Here is a 6,292-nt window from a genome sequence, read left to right as displayed (position 1 = left end):
TTATTTATTTATTACATATTTATACTGCCCAACAGCCTAAGCTCTCTGGGCAATTTACAACTAAAACCATAAAATCAGCAATGGCATGTTCATTCCCTCTCTGTCCTCTGCTTATAATTCTTAGCATGGCTTTAAGGTCCACAAGGCGCTTAAATGATAGAAAGTGATCACAGCGCAGAATAATTAAAGCGGTGAAATAACTACTAAGGTTCCACATGTTTGAGATGAACAATAGTTTTCAGTTCTGAGAAGTTTTAATTAAACACCAAGATGCATTAGGTTCAATTTCAGTCTGTAGTAGCTGCAATTCACCTTCAGCATCAGTGTTGCACACCTCTTGTTGGCATGGGAGATAACTAATGTGTGGATAACATTCCAACAGAAGACATTAGAGCTCTTTTATTTTATCATGTACGATTCAGCTGTGTATTGTACAGTCTTACTCTGAATGACTCTAGTGGAAGTGTCTGAATTACAAGAAAGGCAGACAGGAACACTGAGTTACAGGATGAGCACACAAACTGGTGCCTCACCATACTCTCCCACTTCTTTTATGGAAAAAATGATGAGCCCTGCGTATTCCTGTTACCCTTCCTGTGGTAAGTGCTGCATAATTGGAATGGCCAGATGTTCTGGACTTCAACTCCCAGAAGCCTGTGCCAGCGTGGCCAATGGTAAGAAATACTGAGAGTTAAACTCCCAGACATCTGGAGATCTACTTTCTGTCTACCCCACCCTCTAAAGAGGATAGTACAGCACTCTATTTCCACTGCTTTGGCTAATTTGCTGACCATCATACCTCTCCTTCTCCTGGTTTTTGCCTTCTTCTGTTGTCTGTTGTTGTGTTCTGGATTTCTTCTGACCAGAGATGATACTGAATTCCATAGTTGTTCCATGCCAAGTTGTTCCATGCTGGGGGACTCCTGTTCAACTCCTTGGCCATTGGCCATTGCAGTCCCTCCGGTCTCTGTTTTGTCCCCCATGCTGTTTAATATATACATGAAACTGTTGGGAGAGGTTGTCTGGAGTTTTGGGGTGTGGTGCCACCAATACACTGATGACAACCAACTCTACTACTCCTTTCCACCCAATTCCAAGGAAGCTGCTTCTGTGCTAAACCAGTGTCTGTTGGTAGTAATGGACTGGATGAGGGCAAACAAATTGAAGCTTAATCCTGACAAGACAGAGGTGCTCTTGATCATTCAAAAGCCAGATCAGGGAATAGGGATTCAGCTTGTGCTGGATGGGGTTACACTCCCCCTGAAGACACAAATTCGCTGCTTGGGTGAACTCCTGGATTCAGCCCTGAGCCTGGATGCCCAGGTTTAGGCGGTGGCAAGGAGTGCATTTGCACAGTTACAGCTAGTGCACCAGCTGTGCCTATTCTTTGAGATGTCGGACTTGGCCATGGTGACACATGCCTTAGTTACATCCCATTTGGATTACTGTAATGCGCTCTACGTGGGGCTGCATTTGAAGACTGTTCGGAAACTTCAGCTGGTTCAAAGAGCTGCAACCAGATTATTGACCAGGGCTGGTTACAGGAAGCATACAACTCCCCTGTTAAAACAGCTTCACTGGCTTCCAGTCTGTTTCTGGGCACAATTCAAATTGCTGATTATAACCTATAAAGACCTCTACAGCTCAGGTCCAGGTTATCTGAAAGACCGTATTCTCCCATATGAGCCTGCTCATGCTCTGAGATCTTCTGGGGAGACCATTCTCTCAGTCCCACCAACACCCCAGGCACGCCTGAGTGACATGTGGGAGAGGGCCTTCTTGGTGGCTGCTCCAGGGCTCTCGAACTCCCTTCCCAATGAGGCTAAGCTATCTCCCCCTGTGCTACAGCTTTGGAGGCAGGCAATAAAGTTTTTGTTTCAGCAGGCTTTTGGAACTATATTGGACCTGTGTTAATGTATTGGATTCCCCCCCCCCTTTAATCTGCTACAGTGGTTTTTTTAAAAAAAATTAACATGTTTTTAATTTTACTGTCAGTTTAATTCTATTTTAAGTTTTGTAATTTATATTTATATGTTTTAATTGCAAATGTTTTAATCTTGTAAACTGACTTGAGTCCCAGTACTGGGTAAAAGGTGGGATATATATAATAATAATAATAATAATAATAATAATAATAATAATAATAATAGAGATTTCTGAGATAGGGTAGGCCTTGATACACATAACACAGAGGCCTCCTATGTGATGTTCATGATGATGTCATACAGCAATGTCAGTGTGCAAGCCCTTTGCTCATATGCAGTACAAAAGCCTCAACTACTGTCAAAAGATTGCATTATGGTAACTTTTTTTCTCATTCCAGCTTCTAGGAGGATGTGTGAAGCAAAACTGCACTCATTCCCTCAACAATAGGGCAGCAGTACTTACAAGTGTGAATAATCCATAGCAGACCATTTTCAGTGGGGATAGTGGGTGTCCTGAACACTTTCAACCTGGAGCTAAACTGGATCAAGGAAAAATGATAGGATGACCATATGAAAAGGAGGACAGGGCTCCTGTATCTTTAACAGTTGCATAGAAAAGGGAATTTCAGCAGATGTCATTTGTATATACAGAGAAACTGGTGAAATTCCCTCTTCATCACAACAGTTAAAGCTGCAGGAGCTATACTAGAGTGACCAGATTTAAAAGAGGGCAGGGCACCTGCAGCTTTAACTGGTGTAATGAAGAGGAAATTTCACCAGGTTCTCCATATATACAAATGTCACCTGCTGAAATTCCCTTTTCAATACAACTGTTAAAGATACAGGAGCACTGTCCTCCGTTCCATATGGTCGCCCTAAGAAAGGACAAAAAAGGAATAGGGTTGGGTTGAATCCAGACTTAGGCCATTTCTACACCTGCCTTTTTCCCTGGGATCGTCCTTGTGCATCCAAATGATACACAAGAGATCCTTGGAGCAGGCAGGGATGATCCCTCCATTTTCCTGGGATAATCCTTAGGTGTAGAAAGGGCCTTAGTCATGCTTAGAGCAGACCCATTTTAGTAAATGAGACCTTATTTAGTCATGAGTAACTTAAATCCTATTAATTTCAATAGGCCTACTCTAAGCATAGACAGGAAGACAAAGCTATAAGTACATGCACCCTGCTACTCTGAGCTGTGCTCACAAATAACATTTTATTTTCCATCCATTTATAACCAATCTTCCAATCCCAGTTTTCTAATGCTGGAAAGGTTTTGCATCCCCATAAACTTTTTCCATCCTCAGCATATCCATTGAGTGGCCAAGAAGAAGATGGTTGTAAAACTGATTAATGTTATTTCCTTTTGTCACTGAATAATGAAATGTTAGCTACTTAAAAATTGTCTGCCACACTAAGTTTTGAAAAGGTGTGCAGAGATATTAAGACAAAAATAAATAATGCCATAATTAAAGTAGTTTAAAAAGTGTCAGCACAGCTAACTAGCCAGTTCATGCTTTTGAAAACTTTACTAGTCAGAAACATTTGGTAACAATGTGCATTGGTCGTTAGTCATTAAGCCAAAGTATTAGTTCAGAGGTTTTAATCAGAAATGTACTCTTCTGTGCATAACTATGGATACTATTATGGCAATTTCTTTTTTCAGCTCTTTCCTGTGTGTTACCTACATAATCATTGTGTTAGAGAGCTTCGGCCATTGGGCGGTATAAAAATGTAATAAATAAAATAAAATAAAATAATAAAATTAGAACTAGCAATGCTTAGCTCAAGTATCCTTTTTTTTTAATGATGCAGGATCTACACTACTGCTTTATAGCGGTACTGAAGTGCACTGACAACTGTTGGGGCCCATGACACATCTACACCAAGCAGGACATAGCACTATAAAAGCGATATGACAATGGTTTATGGTATGTGTCAAGGGCCCCCAACAGTTGTCAGTGCACTTCAGTACCACTATAAAGCAGTAGTGCAGATCCTGCCTTTTATATTCCACTTTCATAGTAGAATATCCTGCTTGGTGTAGATGAGCCCATAGACTCCTTTGTCTGTTTGCTTTCTTTTGGAAGACCTCCTTTCTATCTGGTTTCTACTGTAGTCATTTGTTTTCCTCTCTCCCTGCTCCTAAATATATAGAAGATTTCACAGTTGTAAGCTACCTGATATATCTACAAATAACAAACACATCATGAGAATGTCTTATTCGTTCCTTTCCCTTGGTTAATTCAATGTATATTGGGGTGGTGTGCGTTGAGATTTTGAGGGGTTTCCACACATTTTGAGTAGTAGAACAGCAAGTCTATATTTCAGCAAGTCTATCTTATATTTCCTAGACATCCCTTTTCTCCTTTGCATCAGCATATCTATTATGCTAAAGCAGCCTTTTTTGCATCATAAGCCGTGTAAAGTTTGGCACCTCCAATCTGCTGAAGAAGGATATATACATTATGCTCTTGACCTTGGAAACTTCTTTAAAAAAAAAAGCACCTTCTTTCAGTTCTTCTGCAGTGACCTTTGACTCTACTGTCACTTAAAATGGCTATTGAAACAGTGATGGATATTATACAGTCCCCATAAAATTCCTTGCAATTACTGTAGAAATTGTCCTGAGGGACAGGATAGGTTGGGCTAGGCTATAACTACAGAAACCACAGCTAGAAAGGCATAAAGAGAGAGAAACACTGTAGTGGACAAAGATTTCTTTTTATTCTTCCAAACTTTGTTGCTCACACATTTGTTGCCCAAGCTGAAAATGAAACAATTGGATTCAAAGGTCAGGTCACACAAGCTGCTTTTCACATTTCTCTTTGGGATACTGAAATCAGTTACTAGTCAGAATGAGTGATGGGTGAACTTGCCCAAACAGAAATTGTTTCCTCAACAAGTTACGAATCCCGCCATCCCCAATATGAAAATTCTCCATTGTTTTGGAATTTTGTGTGTATACGAATTGTTGCGCATGTGAATCAGTGAAGTGCATCTTGGGAACTACACTATAGTATCATTCCATGTCATGACATCATACATCACCATGTTATGTTCCCTCCTCTAATTGGTTGCTTTCATGTGCACTACAGTTAGTATGGAGCCACTGGAGCTGGGATGAACAGCAGCAGCATGATTAGGAGCTGCAAAAAAGGCCCTTCCATCTGTCAATTCCTCATCCACCAGCTGCCCTGGGCTGCATCACTTCAATGGCAGGATCTACATATCTTGCTTGGGGTAAATCTGACCCCTGTTCTCCTTGGATTCCCTTTCCAGTATGCCTTCACTGTGCCACCCTCCAACACCCAGGTCTAAAGTAAATGCTTACTTTCTGAACAAGAAAAAAAATCTATACAATACTAGAGAAAAATGGCCTTGGTTGACTACTTAGATACATAACTCAAATGATGCAATATTAAAACATCGAACAAAGGGTGGTTACTAAGCTCCAGGGCTCTTTCTTCAAATTTGAATATAAAAAATACTAAAGTTTGTTAGAGAGCCATCCAAGCTTGGCACATATGTGGACAATATCAACATAGTAGAATCTACCAACAAACTGCCTAATTTTGAGTTTTGTGAGCATCCCTTATGAGGATTTGGCATCTTCATATGGCCACTGTTTTCAAAGAAAAACAAGGATGTAAGATTCAACTCTACTGGCTCCTGACTTTTAGCTCCATCAGACAAGCATTTTATTGCATGCTTATTACTGGGCACTCATGGATTTTTGCAGGTTCCTCTCATGAAGGTGTCTGCCTCCCGCGTGCCTCTCACCCCTTCTAGCCTTCTTTGCACCACAAAAAACACCCCAGTAAGTCTGACTTATTTTAAGATGGAAGTTGCTGCTATCTCCTGCTGTGTACAGGAGAAGCAGCATGATCAAAACGGCCCACTGAATGGGCCACATGCACATTGTTTACTTCCTCTTTCAAAAGAGAAAGTAATGAGGGACAAATGCATGGGTGGGGAAGCAACGGTAAGCAAACACAATTTTCCCCTGTGTGATGATGCTCTTTGTAACAGTCCTGGGAAATATTTAAAATCTCAGTGGCAGCTTCAGATTTTTAGATAAGCAACTGGTATAATTACTGCCCTGGTAATGGAAAATCTGTTCTCCCCATTACTCATCTTTTACCTATAACCATTATAAATTAAAAGAGCACTTTCAAAAGCTTTCACCTAACCGGTACATATAACCAGTACATATAATTTCTACTCCTATCTCCTGGATGCTTACATATAAGCTAAACATTACTTTTAAGAATCTGCTTTACATTTCTGAATCTCACTGTACAAATTAGGAAATGCTCATGATTTTAAGAAAATATTTTATGGTATAAACAGATTAGGGTGCATTC

This window comes from Elgaria multicarinata, chromosome 2 (assembly GCF_023053635.1).
Source record: "Elgaria multicarinata webbii isolate HBS135686 ecotype San Diego chromosome 2, rElgMul1.1.pri, whole genome shotgun sequence".
NCBI lineage: Eukaryota > Metazoa > Chordata > Lepidosauria > Squamata > Anguidae > Elgaria > Elgaria multicarinata.
This window is presented reverse-complemented; position numbering follows the sequence as displayed.